Source organism: Lygodium microphyllum, chromosome 22, assembly GCF_053477565.2.
Source record: "Lygodium microphyllum isolate KBCC chromosome 22, Lygodium_microphyllum_v1.1.10, whole genome shotgun sequence".
Lineage (NCBI taxonomy): Eukaryota > Viridiplantae > Streptophyta > Polypodiopsida > Schizaeales > Lygodiaceae > Lygodium > Lygodium microphyllum.
The window spans coordinates 73258202-73277358 of NC_141156.1; positions in this window are offsets into that span (position 1 = coordinate 73258202).

Below are 19157 nucleotides of genomic sequence, written 5' to 3' on the forward strand. Positions count from 1 at the left end.
CAATATAGTAGAGAGAGGGGTCTTTTGCTGCCTTTCCTTTCAGTTGCGGTTGCACCTGATAGATCCTCCTTCAACAATGGTGGGCATGCGATGTCTTCTATGGTTTTTCTTGGCTTCCAATTCCCATGAGAAAAGAAGGAACGGATCTCCACATTTTACTCTCTTGGCATTTTTATCAAGTTGGTATGATTTTCAAAATCAAGTGCTAAATGTATGATACGAGCTGAGTTAATCATTGTTTCTAAACCTCTTCTAACATGGGTTTGTAGCATATTATAGCCAATCACATGGTCTAAGAAAGCCAGTCATCTTTAAATGAGGTTGAGAATTTGGTTTGGCTGTATAGTTGGAGATATGTACAGATCTATGTGATGGGTAAACAACTGCAATATGCTTGGGAGATGTTGTTGAAGGCAAAGGGCTTTTCTTCTTTGATAGCAGCTATAGTCCTGTGCCTTTTGAAAGTTTGTGGTAATGCAGGAGCCTTGAAAAGAGGGAGAGAGATGCACAATCAACTTGTTATTGATGGGCTCCAGTTGGATCCTGTTTTTGTAAGCACCCTTGTTGAGATGTATGCCCAATGTGGAAGCCTAAATGAGGCTCATAAAGCTTTTGATAGCTTACCAACTCAGAATGTAGTCACTTGGGGTGCATTGATTGCAAGTATGCATGGAGTGGTGACTTCTGGTTAGTGTGGTGTTGTCTTGAGGAGATGCAACAAAAGGGGTTAAAGCCAATAGAAACCATATTCACCAGCATCCTTGCTACTTGTAGCCATGTGGGACAGTTGGCAGAAGGCTGCAGATGCATTAAGTTGATGAGAGAAGACCATGCTGTTACACCTAATATGGAAAACATGCATTGTTTGATTGACCTTTTAAGTCGAGAAGGCTGCTTGATTGAAGCTGAAGATGTTATGCTAAGTATGCCTAGTGCACTTGGTGCTATTTCTTCGATGTCTTTGTTGAGTGCAAGAAAAACTTATGGTGATGTGAAGTTAGGTTATGATTGCTATGATGAAATTGTTAAACTGGATCCTATTGATACTTCTGGTAATACCACACTGATGAATGTGTATGGTGATGCACAAATGTAGGATGCCCTTGACTCTCTTCAAAATCTGGATGATCACAATAGTGTACCTAAGAAACCTGGGAGGGCCAGGATTGAGCTTGACAAGGCAGTGCATGTGTTCATTGTAGGAGAGAAAATTCACCCTCAAAATACTCAGATTAACTCCAAGTTGATGCTGCTAGCTAACCTGATGAGGGAGGATGTGCACGGTCCTGAATGGCCCCTGGAGTGGCCCAAGTGGCTCAAGATAGCTCCAACATGGTTGGAAGGTCAGAAGGGAGTATATGGCAAAGGGGCACCAACTGATTTTTAGTCTGATTACGAGCATTGGCAGCGTGTTATCTAGAAGTCTTACATTACAGGATTGGGAATCGATTGGAAGAAAATCAAGAATGTGATGGACATGAGGGCTGTATATGGGGGATTTGCAACAGCACTAAAACCGCGACCTTTGTGGGTGATGAATGTTGTAGAGTTTGATTCAGCAGATACACTACCAATAATTTTTTATCGTGGTCTATTTAGAATGTACCATGATTGATGCGAGTCTTTTAGCTCTTTTCCCAGAACTTACAATCTCCTTCATGCTAATCACTTGTTCAGCAGGCTAAAAAAGAGGTTCAACATCACCGCTATTGTTGTGGAGATGGACCGTCTATTGAGGCCAGAGGGGTGGGCGATAATCAGAGATATGGCCGATGTGATTGAGGAAGTCCGAGGTCTGTTGGAGTCGCTCAATTGGGAGAAGGTCGCTTTTCGGTAGTTAAAAGATGCATGTGGTATGCTATGAAAAGGGGGGAAAAGCAAGCAGATAGAGCCGTGAAAAGGCTTTTCCATTCAGTGAGCATCGAAATCCTGTTTTGGGGTTCCTTTCTCAGTGATTCCTTTTCGACTGTTGGACACAGGGATGATCGAAGCGAGAAGTGGAGGGCCTCCAAGAGAACCACTACCCAGTCATATTGCTACATTTCAGCGTGCTGGTCTTTTATCCATAGGTACTGAAGCTGCAAATTTAAGAGAAGTAGGCTTTCAATTCCTGTTAATGGATACAAATTACCAACTGTGGCAAATTGTTCGAGAATACATCTCTGCTGCTGAGATTTTCAGGACTGAGGGATCAACAATGTGGAACTGATTCGTTTCTCCTTGAACTTGGATTTCATATTATTGGGTAGAAAAAAACAAAGGGAAAGCACAGAAGATTTCTGAAATTTTAGAAACATATTCTCAAACAGAAGTATGCAGTATATGCGGTGCAAAAGTTCCATACCTTTATGCAGAAACAGGGGAATGTGAAGGCATGAATCATCACAAGTTTCCTCGATGTGCAATAACTTTTAGATTATGTCCTTCTGATGCCTCTCGTTTTACAATAGCTATGCTAGGCGGGCTTCAAAACAGACCCATGACCTGACCAATGTTGATGTTCTCACAGGACAAAGAAAGAAGAAAAAACTATCAGCTGTATTTTCAAAAACGAAACTATCACCTGCACCTCTTCTTGAATTGAGATCCCATCTTGGTCATCCCATTCCACAGTGGCTAGAAGCTCTTGTAATATATGCATTATTTGTGACCTGTTAGAGGTGCAAGCGTGGTCAGATCTATACACAAGCAGGGTAAACTCTCCCAATCAAGTGTAGCTAACTATATGTCTCGTATTATCTGAAATTGAGCTTTCAAATTGAATCTGATATTGCTAGATTGATCTTCTATCTTGAAATTTGTCAAGGTCCTCTGTGGACATGACTTTGCTTTCAAAAACCCTTCGACAACTTTGGTGAACCGGACGTGAAAGCGTCGCATTTAAATTTCAGGATGAGAGATACTTCAGCATCCATTTCAGCCTCTTCTACGATTCCTGCTTTGTCCTCTACTTTAGCTTCATCATTGACTTCTGCTTCAAGTACTTCTATGGATGATTTAAAGCAAATTTTGCAGAATATGTCTATGTATATGCAGCTTCAAAATCAGTAGACACAATTGTATATGCAGCAACTGCAGCAGTTACATCAACAACAGTTGTCTCAGCAAAGGCAACTATATTCGGAGCAAGAGAATGCAATCAACGCGACTAAGGCGATTGAAGCAGTTGAGAATGAAAAGGAGCTATTTGATGGCCGTAATGTTTCGGCTTATTTGAAGATGTATGAGATCAAGATGGGATTTTCTAGAGTACCAGCAGGACTTATGAGTAAATATTTCCTTCATCTTGTCACACCCGCCTTGAGGGTAAAATTGATTGATCTTTTCCTTCAAAATTCGCATTGGCAAGATTTTAAGAAGGCCCTGAAAGAGGAGTATTTTCTTGAGGAGTTTGGGATGGCTACACGGGGATCATTCCGAGAGTGGGTCTACATGCCAAACAAAGGTCTAGCTGCTTCAGAATTGATACGAGAATTTGAAGAGAGGTATAGTCAGCTTGATGCCATTGAATAAAGAGAATTGGATGTTGAGAAAGTTGAGCTTTTCTTGCAAGCTGCAAATCCTACTCTTCAAGAAGAGTTAGGAGAGCTTCTTGAGGATCGCACGAAGCCTATGGGTCTTAAAATGGATTGGCAAGATGCCCAGGATGTAGTCTCGACTTTGACCAAGAGGTGGATATGGAAGACCCGCCTACAGAATGGATCTATGACACCGACGCCGTCTTCTGCTCCTATGTCTGCTTCTACCCCTATCATTTCTTCTCTTCCTCAGCTAGTTACTTGGCCTATGCCAGTGCCTACTATTTCTAATCCTCCTATTCCTCCTATCCCAAGACCGATGCTGGCTCCTTCTGCTCCAAAATCATCCGCTCCTTTGGTTCCTTCCTCTCTTGATGACATAATTAAAGGCATAACAGATTTGACACTGGAGTCAGTTAAAGCAGAATTGGTGGGGAAATTGAAAGAGCAGTTTGCTTCGACTGCGCCTACTATTTCTTCTAGTGCTCCTACTGCACCTAGGAGTGCTCCTAGTGTACCTAGGAGAGATTGAAGATGTATTTGGTGTGATAGTATGGACCATCAGCCTTGTAGGGATTGTGAATATTTTCAAGATGCAAGGAGGAAAAATTTGGTATTTTGGGGACAAGATGGCAAGATCTAGTTGACTGAAATAGGAGCTCCGCTTGCTACCAATTTTGAGAAAGGCGGAATGAATAAATTAGTAGATGATATGGTTGCGCGTACTTCTTATGTGGTAGCTAGAGGAGATGCTTCTGCATATGGAGTCTAGACTGAGAAAGGTTCAGAGAGTCAGTCAGCATTATGGACATATGCTTTGGAGATTGCAAACAAGGGGAAAATTCAACAGACTGTTTTGACTAGTGCAGGTTCTAGCATCAGATCTGAGATAGGTTGGGATTTGCCTGTTGACAGGTACACTATTTATGCCTACTTGGCTAAGTCTCAAGGAGCTAATGTACTTGTTGAGGAGAAGCATAAGAGGGATGAAGACAATCCAAATGCAGCTAAAAAGACTAGAGGGGGTGAGTTTGTTACTCCACCTACTGTAGGGCCATCTTTGAGACCAGGGCCAGAACGACATATGGAAAATGCTCAAAAAAAAAAGAGGCAAGAGCCTAGAGAGAGAAAGTAGCTAGGGTTTAGATTGATGTCCGATATTGAGACATCTACGAACATGAAGAAAAGCTTTAATGATAAGATACTTGGCAGTGAGGTGATTTTTACTATTTTTGAGGTTTTGGGCATCTCAAAAAGAGAGTTTCAAGATCAGTTCCAAGAAGTCTTGAAGAGAAAAAGACATGCATTGCCTACTACTGATACACAGGGAGTTTTGATTGGGGAGTTGGATGAGGATGAGGATGAGGTTATGGTTGAAAATGCTTCTGTTTTTCCATAGACAGAGAAGAGGGTTCAACCTATGCATTATGGTGAAACTTGATGAGCCTATCTTGGTACCACGTAGCCACTTTTCGCAGAGTCATTGGGCTAGGGCAACTATAGAAACAATGGTAAAAACTAGAGAGAGACAGGTGCCTTATGTGTTGCTTTGGTGGATCATGGTTTAGAGATTAATCTCATAGTTCGTGGAGTTTATGAAAGTAATAGACGGCCTATGGACGCAGAGCATGGGTGGTGTATGAGAGCCGCCAACAACATTGCAGGTGATTTGTATGCTGCCTGTCCCAGTGTCAGGATTTCTATTGGAGATGTAGAGGAGGATTTCCATTTCTTTGTGCAGGATTCATGCTTTTACCCTATAATCCTAGGATAGCCATTCATCACAGAGATGTGCATGGAGACGAAAGTAATGGATGATGGATCTGCTTATGCATGGATTCGTAGTAAAGATGGTATGAGAGCAGTCCAGTTTATGACTGTGTGTGTAAATCATGCTAGAAACAGGGATACTCTTCGAGATGCACCTTTGCCCACTATGAGGGATTTGGGTTTTCATTAGGTACCACTGTTCCGTGAGACGATGGTGGTATAGAGCAGAGGAGATTGGAGTTCTCGCCTCCTGGCAGTAGTGTTTTCTCCTCCAATTTTGTTGGAATTTCAGCAAACAGTTCGATGAGTTATCAGAAGATTTCTAAGTTGCCTAGAGCTGCCAGGCAGTACATATGTAGGAAGGAGAAAGATTTGAAAAATGCAAGTATTTTAGAGGATGATGAGCATATAGATGGGATTTATGATAGTATGGTTTGTGCAGATACGATGACACAGATGTAAAATATGCTGAAAACTGATATGTAGAGTTGTCACAGTAATGTGTCAGTGCAGTCCTTGGACATGTTTCATGAAATTTCAAATTTTGTGTCATAGATAGAGTCAGAGGCTGAGGTGACTCAACAAAAAGTGTTGATTGTGCTGAAGAAATTCAGCAAACAGAGTTTCCGACTGATTATGATCAGCCTACAGAGACACAGAGGGCTGAAAACTTTCAGCCAATAGAGTTTACTACTGAAATATTTCAACATCTAGAGTTTAGGGCCGTTCCTATGCAGTTCATAGAGTAGAGAGGGCTGAGGATATTCAGCCACCAAAGGGCAGAATTGCTGATTTACAGCAAGATTTGAGTAATGCAGAGGATCATAATGAAGCCAGGGTTGACATGAAATACAAGACTGTGGATAAGAAGGTGAAGCCTGTAGCTGGACTGCTTCTACCTGATAGTGATCAACAAATAGAGAGGGCTGCCAAGCAGCCAATTCTGAGGAACCCAGAGCATATAGGCCATAAATTTTCAGCAGAGACTCTTGCTAAATTAAAAATTGGAAATGGTGATTTCTTGCTACCCTCAAAGAAGCAATGCTTTCATGATATGCTTGAGCAACATGGAAGGGGGTTTGCTTTTTTCTTGCATGAGATTGGATGTGTGAATCCGGATATTGTAGCCTCTATGGTGATCTTTACTATTCCTCATATTCCATAGAACCTTTGACCTATTCCAGTGCCTAGGGCACACCTGCCAAAGCTAGTTGACTTGTTGAAGGAGAAAATCAGGATGGGAATCCTAGAGTCATCATCTGCACCATACTCAAATAGGCGCTTTACGGTTCCAAAGAAGAATGGTACTCTCCGATTTATACAGGACATGCAGCTAGTAAACAGAGTTACTATCAGGAATGTTGGTATAGGTCCAGTTGTGGTTGAGTTTCAGAAGCATTTGCTGGACGTGCCATCTATTCTTTAGGTGACTTGTATTTGGGATATGATTAGTTTCAGCTGGCCTTGGAAAGCATGGATATAACCACTATGAGAACTCCTATTGGGCTTGTCTCAAGGTGCCACTGATTCTGTTGCACATATGATGAATGCCATGCATAAGGTCCTTCGTGAGTATATACCTCAGCTTACCATGCCTTTCTTGGATGATGTGTCCATTAAGGGGTGTGTAAAAGAAGAAAAGAATGAGAGTCTAAATAAGCAGGGATGTAGACACTTTGTGGCTGATCATATTGCAGCTTGTGAAAAGATTTTGGCCAGGTTAGAAGAAGTAAACTTGACACTATCAGGGCAAAAATCTGTTTTTGGAGTAAATGAGGTTGTCATTGTTGGACATATGTGTGGGTATTATGGCAGGAAACCTTCATATGAGAAGGTGGATGCTATAGGAAAGATTACAGAGTATTGTTCTACCACTTTAGAGGTACAGAGATTCATTGGAGCTTGTGTGTTTTACATGATTTGGATACCCCATTTTGCACACATAGCAGATTGTTTATATCAAGTGCTTCGAAAGGGGCATAAATTTTATTGGGATGAGAGCCACACTAGAGCCATGCAGAAATTGAAGAAGTTATTGCAAATTGCTCCTACTCTCAAGAAAGCAAATTATAATTGTGGAAGGCCTATTGTATTGACAGTTGACACTAGTCCAATTGGCATAGGTTGGGCTGTGGGTCAAGATGATGCAGATGGAAAGAGGTATGCTATTCAGTTTGGGGCGAAAGTCCTAAACGAGAGACAGAGGAGGTATCTGCAAGTCAAGAGGGAATTACTGGGAATTATTACGACTCTCAAATGTGACAAGGAGTACTTTATTGGAGCCTCAGTTGTGGTAGAGACAAATTGCTTGCCATTGATAGGTATGATTACGAGTTGCTCTACTCCAGATATAGCTATGCTAAGATGGATTGCATACATCAAGTCGTTAAATCCAGAATTTAAACACATAGCAGGGAAGGATAATCTAGTGGCGGATATACTCTCTAGAGCCAGATATGATAATGAGGAGACACTACTTGTAGAAGAGGATGATGTAAAAATTTCAGCTGCTATGGTTGATCATGTTTGTCATGTCTATGATATTGTGGCTTTCATAAAAGAACTCTATGTTGGAGATTTGTTGCAGATTGGCAAGTACCTTAGTACAGTAAGCAAAAGAGATGAATGGATAGATGAAGAGTTCAAGAAGATCAGAAGAAAAGCCAATGGTTATTTTCTCAAGGATGGATTTCTTTGGAAGCACCCGAAGAAAAGAGGTGGATTACCCTTGCGGGTTGTCTGCGATAAAGAGACCTAGTTACAGGTGATGAGAGGAGTCCTTGGGCTGGTCATAGAGGAGTTTGGGCTACTTATGAGAAAATCAAGGAAATATATTGGTGGAAAGACATGTACAAAGATGTTTCTCGCTTTGTAGAGACTTGCAGAGATTGTCAGATGTATTCCGTAGTGCGTCATCGGATGAGCTTCATCCGACCTATCCGCTATGCATTCATTATAAGTGGGTAGTTGACTTGGTTACTATTCCTATGGATCTATGGCAGATGAGGTATATTGTTTGGCTAGAGAGGATCTTACCAATCATGTTGAGGGCAGACCTTTGAGAACGAAGACCACTAGTGTAGTGTGTAAGTTCTTATTGGAAGAAATTTTTTGCAGGTATGGTTGTGTTGTTAAGATCACTGCAGATTGCGGTGAACTAGATGCAGATGAAGCTAGGGAGTTTTTCTCTCAACTAGGAATCAAGTTGGCTCCAACCATAGCATACAATCCTGAGGGAAATGGCAAGAGTGAAAGAGGGCATCCGCCGATAGTGAAAGCATTAGCCAAAGCATGTAGAGGACAGATTGGAGAATGGCCGAGACTTCTACCATTTGCTTTGTGGGCTAATCGTATGACTCACAGTGTTACCACAGGATATATGCCCACATAGTTGATGTATGGTCAGAAACCGGTTATGTTGACTGAGACTTGTGCTTTAACTTAGTCAGTTTTACCTTGGTAGGAGGATTTGACGAGAGAGGAGCTCTTAGCTCTTCGGATCCTGATGCCAGGAGGCATATTACACGGTGGATTCCGTGCCACGGTGGATTCTGGGAGGTTTTACGGTGGATTTCGTAATATTTTATTGTTGGTGCTCATACACAAAGTGGATTCTTTGTGCGAGAAGTCGATGGGGATGCCTATCCTTTTCGGGCGTTTTGTTAATTTAGTGTGTACATGGGTGATTCCATAGCGGGTGATTCTGCAAAATACATATTTAAATTAATAAATGTTTATGAGTTTAGAGTGCGCACTCGTGATAAATTAAGGTTAGGATTGATTTCTAACCAATTTATTTATGTAGGTGAAGACTGCTAGGTATTCACTTTTATCGGTTTAATTGTATTATTTTACTAACGATTGTGAATGCTTCAGTTGATGTGTAGGGATAGCAGCGGTGGCAATGGAAAGCATTGGAGGATAGCGTGTATTCAAGTTATCGTCAATATTTTGATGGGTGCATACTAAGGCATGGTGCCTATATTTTATCGCGCTTATTTATCAAAGCACTTGATATTTATTTATTATTTTTGTATGCGCATGGACGCATGATTTAGATATTTGTATTTGGACATTGTATTTGGGTATGCCTGACTTCTTGGGTGCCCATTAGCTTTAATTCTTTATTGGCACAAAAGCAAACTGAAAAGCTAAAGCGTGCTATTTTGTAATTTGGGCTATTATTTGAGCTTGAAGATGAATAATATATGAAATACATGCTTTGTGGAGCGCTCACACAAGGCATGGGGGGAGATTGCACCCAATTGGTCTCTTGTTCATGTCGTGCAAGCTTTCTACATTGATTTGTGTGCAAAAAGTAGAGTTCTTTTGTTCTTGGGGACCTTCTGACGCTCACTACGCATGCTTATGGCATTCGATCTGTGCACCAGTGGTATCAGAGTGAAGCTGAGATCGAGAGCTTCCAATCACTTACCATCTTGCGTGAAGACGGAGCTCCTGGAACAATCGAGCTCTATAGTCAGTTTCGTCGTCGCGTTAAGAGTTGAAGATCTACCACCCGGGCTTTTAGTGCAGAAGAAGAGTTTAGGATTCTAGATTCGAAAAGTAAAAATGGATTGGGTTTTAATAAGATTCATGGTTTAGAAATGATTTAGGTACAGAAGAGGAATTCAAGCCTTCTCACTTTGTGCTTAGCATACATGAACAGAAGGAATAAGACTAACTTGATTACATCAAATGCTTCATGATGCATACATCATTTCATAAAGGATATTTTCAGATTTCTAATTCATTTATGAATGTCAAATGCAAGCTCTATTGGCATTTATTTCATGTACATAGATGGATTTCAATCATTTGGGTCAAGTAGATTGATGCTAGAATCAAATACATCCAAGATTTGGGCCAACGATACATGAAATGAATGAGAAAAGAATATTTTAAGCTTCAGCCCTATTTTAAAACAGAAAATTCCAGCCCATAAACAAATTCAAAATGAGTGCATAAACTCAAGAAGAAGCACTCTTGATCATCTATGAACAATGTCATGAAGAAAAGAGGTCATTTTCCTCTATTACAACCATAAAAAACCCATGATTGCTCATAGAAATAGATCAAAATAGTGGGTTGCCCTGTTTATGACTGGTTATTCCAGCCCATAACAGTCCATAAGTCTTCAATATCCTCGCCCTTTGCTTGCCCCAAAGTCACTCAAGTACTTGGGCACAAGTCGGGCTTCATTGGACCAAGAATAAGGTAGAGAACATGAGAGAAGTCATGCATAAGAGCAGGTTGAATACTCTTCTCTCAGATTTTCCCTCTTTTATAGACAGTTTTAGCATGCATTTTTGTCGGACCAAAGAGGCAGAGAAGTGGAGCTCTCACCAAGTTTACATCTTCAGTAGTTGGGCATGTTCATCTTCAGTTTGCATGCTCCACTTCATGCATCTAAGCTCCAGCTTTCCTCCAGTCTTCCTCAGGCAGTGCAGCCCGCATTTTGCGCCGAAAAACAGGGCTACTCTCTGCTCTAACCCTGGTCACTTTTTGACCAGCCTAAGTCACTTGCTGGTCACCTAAGTCAGTTACTTTTGGTCCCATGTGGACCTAGTGGACTTTTTGACAGTTTTTGGCAATGTTTTTGGGTTTTGTCCATATTTTTGTACGTGAATTAATGTAATTTATCGAGCATACTGTCAATTACTTCCAGATGTCCAAGTTATAGGTTCCCATAGGCTTATTTTTCATAAATGTATATGGTATATCTGCAAATTATATGCTAAATACAAAAGAACTTGTATAACTAAGGTAGATATTGGATAATAATGCGTGAATTTTGTATGCAAATATCTCATACAACTTCTAGTGAAACTCTTCGTGTGTTCATAAGAATTCCATGATTTATATCATGAACAGTAAACTCTTTGACATTCACCCCCTCCTAACCTACACATCCTCCGGCATGTGCCATTTCATAAGATTACAGGTCGAGGAGGGTCTTCTTCTTCATCTTCATTCCCTAAGTCTTTTTCTTCCTGCATGTCTTCAAGTAAAGGGCTTGTATCAAAGTCATCAAGTTCATAAGTTGAAGATTCTCTTCGTTTGAAGAGTTTGATTCGTTTTCCAGCTATTGGAGTCTTTATCATGGTCCCATCCATTTGAGCCAAAGAGTAAGTAGCATTATTATGTACTACTTTTACAACATATGGTCCAAACCATCGCTTGGCTAACTTCCTGTGAGCACTATATTGATTGTCTAGGCTGCTATCATAGACAAGAACCCAATCATTCTCTTGAATAGCTCTTGGACGGAGTCGATGGTGCTTATCAAACCTCTTCTTATTCTTTAATCTTGTTGTTTTTAGCCTTTCAATGGCTATTTTTACATCTTCTGGTCTTCGTTCAAGTTGCCTTATGCGTAAAGACAACAATTCTTCCCTGTTCATGCCTTCATCCCAAGGCAAGATACTCCATGTGACAATGGATTCCTCAATAGGCATGATAGGTGGCTGTCCATACATGAGTTCAGCTGGCATATATCCTGTTACTGCACTATGGGTTGTTCTATCAGCCCATAATGCGAATGGTAACATTCTAGGCCATTCCCTCAACTTTCCTTTGCATGATTTTGCTAAAGCTTTAAGAATTGGTTGATAACCTCTTTCACTCTTACCATTGCCTTTAGGATTGTAGGCTGAAGTAAGAGATAGCTTAATTCCCAATTGAGCAAAGAAATGGCGAGCTTCATCAGCATCCAATTCTCCTCTATCAGCAGTTACTTTAGCAACACATCCATACCTACGAAATACTTCTTTAAGTAAAAATCTATAAACAACATGAGTGGACTTTGTTGTCAAGGCCTTTCCTTCCACTTGATTTGTGAGATCTTCTCTAGCAAGTACTAGATATCTCATATTCCAAATTCCTGTAGGCATGGTTACTAAATCAATAACCCATCTATAATGAATAGATAAAGGATAGGTAGGCTGAAGCCCATCTCTATGTTTTACTATGGAATACATTTGACAAGCATGACAAGACTCAACAAAATGCTCAATGTCTTTATACATGTTTTGCCACCAAATTTTTTCTTTTATTTTGCCAAAAGTACCCCATATGCCTCTATGATCAGCCAATAGGCTTTCATGAATTCTTGCATGACCAATCTTTGTGTCTTTTTTTCACCTGGGACACGAACAGGCGCTCTTCCTTTCTTTTTTGCATTCTCCAAAGGTATCCATCTTTAATAAAAAAACCATAGGCTTTTCTCTTGATTCTCTTGAACTCTTCATGAGTCCATTCTTTCTTCTTTGTCATAGTGCTCAAAAATTGGCCAATTTTTAGCCAGTCATCTGCATAATATTATTCTTTAAAGTGTGAACAAACCATAACAAAACATGGAATATGCTATTTACTAGCTGTCCATTGTCCTTCTTTAGTTGATTCATCCATCCTTGCTGATGTGAAAGTTGTATTATCAGCTGAACTTGTTGTTCTTGCTATAATTTTTGTTGTATCTGCATTAACAACTTCATTTATAAACACTGGTTCTTCTTCATCCATATATCTGGCACGTGAAAGCATGTCAGCAACTAGATTATCTTTACCTGCAATATGTTTCAAATCAGGATTTAAGGATTTAATATAGGCTATCCATCTTAGCATGGCTATGTCAGGAGAGGAATAGTTGGCTATCATGCCCAAGAGTGGAAGGCAATCTGTCTCAACTATAACATGTGCGCCCATGAAGTACTCCCTGTCACATTTTAATGTAGTTACTACTCCCCAAAGCTCTCTTTTAATTTGAGCATACCTTCTTTGTTGTTCATTAAGAACCTTTGCTCCAAAGCGGATCACATATCTGTTGCCTTCAAGGTCGTCTTGACCAACTGCCCATCCTATTCCAACAGGACTTGTGTCCACTGTGAGTATAATGGGCTGTCCATTAGAGTAGTTAGCCCTCTTTAAAGTGGGAGCCAAAGTGAACATTTTCTTGAGTTTTCGAATAGCCTGAGTGTGTTCTTTTGTCCATAGAAACCTTTGGCCCTTTCTTAGGAGCTAATAAAGACTTTCAGCAACATGAGCAAAATGTGGTATCCAAATAAGGTAGAAGATACATGCACCAAGAAATCTTCTCACTTCTGAAACATGTGTACATTCTTCTTGCATTTTGCTGATTGCATTTATTTTAGATGGAGAAGGCTTTCGGCCATATGGTCCACACATATGACTGACCACAAGGACTTCTTCAACTCCAAAAACAAATTTAGCTCCTGAAAGAGTAAGATAAACTTCTTTTAATTTAGACAAGATTTGAGCACAATCATTAATATGATCAAAAACAAACTTTCGACATCCAAGTTCATTGAGTTCTTCATTTTTCTCATGAACTTCACATCCTTTGATTGGAACATCATCAAGGAAAGGAAGAGTCAATTGAGAAATATAATCCCTCAATACTTTATGCATGGCATTCATCATGTGAGCTACTGAATTCGTAGCCCCTTGAGGTAGAGTACACATACGAACTAGGCCAAGAGGCGTCTTCATTGTAGTAATGTCACGGCTTTCCAAAGCAAGCTGAAATTGGTCATAGCCTGAATATAAGTCTCCCATGGAATAGATTGCCCTTCTTGCAAAAGCTTCAGCAAACTCATCCACAATTGGGCCTAATCCAACATTTCTAATAGTGACTTTATTAACGGGTTGCAAATCTTGAATGAATCGTAAAGATCCATTCTTCTTAGGTACAGTAAACCATCGATTGGAATATGGAGCTGAAGATGGCTCTAATATTCGCATTTTTATCTTTTCATTTAAAAGTTTCAATAACTTAGGCAAATGAGCCCTTGGAACCGGATTTGGTTTAAGATTCCAAGGCACATGTGGGACCATAAAATTTACCATTGGAGCCACAATGCTTGGATCCACACAGCCGATTTCCTACGGCTGAAATGAAAAGGCTTTTCCATGGTTCTTTAACATCTGCATGAAAAAAAAAATTTCAGCTGGCAAGAGGAAAGAGTCTTCACCAATTTTCAGCTTTTGTAGACTTTCAGCTGTAAATTGATGGCCAATATCTTTAGGTTCACAAAGGCTTGGTTGTTTGGATACCCTTTCTGCCAATCCTTCGCTTTCAGGTGGTAGAGGAGTAGCTACCGGCTTGACCTTCTTATCAACTGTTTTATATTTTGTATCTACTCTTGCTTCATCCTTGTTTGGCTGTCCAAAGGCTTCATAATCTGCAAATTCTTGAATTATGTCATACATATCCAATGTACATACCTGTATGGACTGATTTTCAGCATGAACGGTTGTATAAATTTCAGCCATTGTATCATTATAATTCAGCCCATAAAATAGACCTGAAATTTCTTCATCTTTAGGTAAAACATCAATTTGCTTCAGTTCTTGCTCCATATGACTCAAATACTTTCGTTCAGCCCTGTTCATGGCTGAAGATTATTTATAACAGCCCACTCCATTGGCTCAAAAAACCTGCAAATCAGCTTTAGACCTTGCCTCCTTCATATGTGGAGGTAATTTTTTATGACATGATGCACTGCCATAGCCTCCACTTATAGCAGCGCTACCCGAAAACCCTTAAATTCTCGGGCATTAGGAGGAATGGGATGATCTCTCAATCAATCCCTATTCCAATGGTGATTAACATAGACAATTAGGAATTGAACAGCCTTATCATTATCCTTACTTCTTATCCGAGCGTATGATGAACCATCATCAAGAGCCTTTGTCTCTAAACAAGACTCGGAAATAAATGGTTGTCCAAGAATGATTGGATAACTGTAAGAATCTTGAACAAAGAAATGAAATTCATCTTTTACATTACCAATAGTAACTTGTACATAAGGACATGCTGCATAAAGATTGCCAGAAGAGTTATTGGCTGCCTTCATGCGCCATCCTGGGTCCACGTCAATGGGCCATCTACCATTCTCATAGAGACTTCTTGACATAACATTAATTTCTGAACCATGGTCTATAAGGGCAATGCATGGAATTTCTTTCTCACTGATTTTAACAACAGTTTCAGTAGTTCCTTTGCCCAATGGGTACAGGAATAGTGACTACTTGGAATAAAGTGAGTTTCACTTTCTTCCTGCATGTTGTGAAGAAAACTCTCTTTCTTTTGCATGGGCTACACTTTAGATTGAGAAGTTTCCACCATTATGGCTTCTTCAGCTTCAGCTTCATAAATGTCTTCATCTTTGGCTTCTATGGCTGCAATCAATTCTTTGATTGCCTCCAATCGAATCCCTTGAGTTTTCAGCTTCTCTTCATCCTGCAAATACACATGAAGTACTTGCAAAAAAGCATGTATAGATTCTTCAGTTTCCTCACCAACATATTGTCTTTTTCGTTTAATTACATCAATTATTACATCATGAAATCCTCGTTTTGCAATACCGAGAATTTCACCTAATGTAAATTCAATTCTACTTCCAAGAATTCTTTCTTCTAGGATCTGTTTAAGATATGTTGCAGTCTCTATGTCCGACTGCAACTTGTAACTGGGATGTTTGCTTTTTCTTTTTCCTTCTTTCTTCTTTGCTTGAGGGGCATCTCCCATGTCAAATTCTGGTGGTGGCAGATTTTCAGCAGCCTTCTGTTGGTCTGGTTTGCTTCTTGTTATGCGTTTAGTCGGTCCTGAAGAAGAAGGACCGACAACATCTTCTTCTCTTCTTCTCTTTTCTTCTATCATGGCTTCTTGATTATTAATTTCAGCTAGCCGGGCAAAAGCTGAAAATGAATCCACAGGCTCAGACCATCCGGTTCTTCCCCGAATACATTGGCTGGCAGTGGTTAAATCATCCTTAGTTGCCTTGCCTTGCTCCATGCGTTCCAAGGCCTGCGTCCACACTTTAGATTTTGCATTAATTTTACATGCTTTAACAATTTCATTAGTTGGCTCAATTTGCAACCCATAAGTTGCAGCATCAACAGCTGCATAGGCTGTTCTTGTTGCCAAATCCTCCAATCTTTTCTTCATGCCACCGTTACCGAAGTTTGGCTCAAGAGGAAGCCCGGTTTCGGTTGCATGAATTTTTCCATCCTTCCAAAATACTAATTTTTGTGCTTCAGCTTCACGGAATGCTCCACATTCCCTTTTGTCATGTTGAAGGCTATCACACCAACTGCATTGTATTTTAAAGCCTTTTAACTTTAGAATTAATTTATGTTAAATTAAGATGGAGATCCAGCATGCTTTTAATTAACTCATCCATGACATCCTTCTTTGGAGAAGGAACAACAGAATTTCTTAGTTGCTCGACCATAGAGACAGGAGGTCGAGAAGCTGGAACAGGCTCCTTCATAGAATCAGTTGTTACAGCGGTTGATCCCCATCTTAGGCGCAATCGCTCTCTTTGAGCAATCATATTAACTGCTTTAGTGACATCACTCCAAGCAGTCTTTAATCCCGACTCAAAGTCAGGGTCTTCAAGTCGGTCAATCAATTTCTTCTGAAGAGAAGAATCTACAGCTTTTAAAAATAACTCAATCTTTTGACTTTCCATACCTTGTTGGTCATCAGGATCTAGTTGGGCAAATTTGCTTTCAAACTCTCGATGAAGAGCCTTTCGACCCATTCGATGAAGATTTTCTTTCGACCCATTCGGTGAAGATTTTCCTTGTCATAAGGCCATAATCTTCAAGGAAAATTTCTTCTCAAAGAGCCTTTTTGAACACAGTCCATCCAACATCTTTTTGGGAAAGACCATGAATTCGGTCCTAGAGGCCATGCACAGCCAGGTGGGCAAAGTAACGGCTCCAGGCATGTTGAGGAACTCCAAAGAAGACCATCTTGTCAGTGTAGAGATGGATAAAAGAGGACACATTTTGCCCATTAAATTGCTTGAGCTCATGCCCAACTGCTTCTAAGGCCTTAATAGCAGCAACATCAATCCATTCTTCTTCTTGTCTCCGTTGTTGCTGCAATTGCAACTGCTACTGAAATTGCAGCTGTTGTTGTTGGCTCTCTTTCATTAGATGAACCAAATGTTGCAAAGCATCTTCTCCCGAGCTTGATGAATCTCCCATTGGACTTCTTCTTCTGTAGCGGACCTTCACGTCGGGTTCACCACTGTCGTCGTGTTAAGAGTTGAAGGTCTACCACCGGGGCTTTTAGTGTAGAAGAAGAGTTTAGGATTCAAGATTCGGAAAGTAAAAATGGATTGGGTTTTAATAAGATTCGGGGTTTAGAAATGATTTAGGTACAGAAGAGGAATTCAAGCCTTCTCACTTTGTACTTAGCATACATGAACAGAAGGAATAAGACTAACTTGATTACATCAAATGCTTCATGATGCATACATCATTTCATAAAGGATATTTTCAGATTTCTAATTCATTTATGAATGTCAAATGCAAGCTCTATTGGCATTTATTTCATGTACATAGATGGATTTCAATCCTTTGGGTCAAGTAGATTGATGCTAGAATCAAATACATCCAAGATTTGGGCCAAAGATACATGAAATGAATGAGAAAAGAATATTTTAAGCTTCAGCCCTGTTTTAAAACAGAAAATTCCAGCCCATAAACAAATTCAAAATGAGTGCATAAACTCAAGAAGAAGCACTCTTGATCATCTATGAACAATGTCATGAAGAAAAGAGGTCATTTTCCTCTATTACAACCATAAAAAACCCATGATTGCTCATAGAAATAGATCAAAATAGTGGGCTGCCCTATTTATGGCTGGTTATTCCAGCCCATAACAGTCCATAAGTCTTCAATATCCTCGCCCTTTGCTTGCCCCAAAGTCACTCAAGTACTTGGGTACAAGTCAGGCTTCATTGGACCAAGAATAAGGTAGAGAAGATGAGAGAAGTCGTGCATAAGAGTAGGCTGAATACTCTTCTCTCATATTTCCCCTCTTTTATAGTCAGTTTTAGCATGCATTTTCGTCAGACCAAAGAGGTAGAGAAGTGAAGCTCTCACCAAGTTTACATCTTCAGTAGTTGGGCCTGCTAATCTTCAGTTTGTATGCTCCAGTTCATGCATCTCAGCTTTAGCTTTTCTCCAGTCTTCCTCAGGCAGTGCAGCCAACATTTTGTGCCGAAAAACGCGAGTTGCTCTCTGCTCTAACCCTGGTCACTTTTTGACCAACCTAAGTCACTTGCTGGTCACCTAAGTCACTTACTTTTGGTCCCACGTGGACCTAGTGGACTTTTTGACAGTTTTTGGCAATATTTTTGGGTTTTGTCCATATTTTTGTACATGAATTAATGTGATCTATCCAACAGACTGTCAATTACTTCCAGATGTCCAAGTTATAGGTTCCCATAGACTTATTTTTCATAAATGTATATGGTATATCTGCAAATTATATGCTAAATACAAAAGAACTTGTATAACTAAGGTAGATATTGGATAATAATGCCTGAATTTTGTATGCAAATATCTCATACAACTTCCAGTGAAACTCTTCCTGTGTTCATAAGAATTCCATGATTTATATCATGAATAGTAAACTCTTTGACAACGTGCATTACGTAAAAGTAGCAAATCTTATTTAAAATGGGTGAATGAACTTCAAGCTAAAGAAAAACAAATGCATCTTAGGCATACACACTTTCTTGCCCAATTTCAAGATTGTTTTGCTGATGATTTACCAACTAGACTACCACCTTCACGTCTTGAAGATCACAAAATAGATTTAATTCCTGGAACACAACCACCATGTAAAGCACCATATAGACATAACCAAATTGAAAAGAAAGAAATTCAAAATCAAATAGAAGAATTGCTTAACAGAGGATTAATTAGACCTAGTAGTCCTCCATTTGGTGCACCTGTCTTATTAGTAAAGAAGAATAATAATACTTATCGCATGTGCATTGATTATCGTGCCCTAAATAAAAATACTGTTAAGAATAGATATCCAAT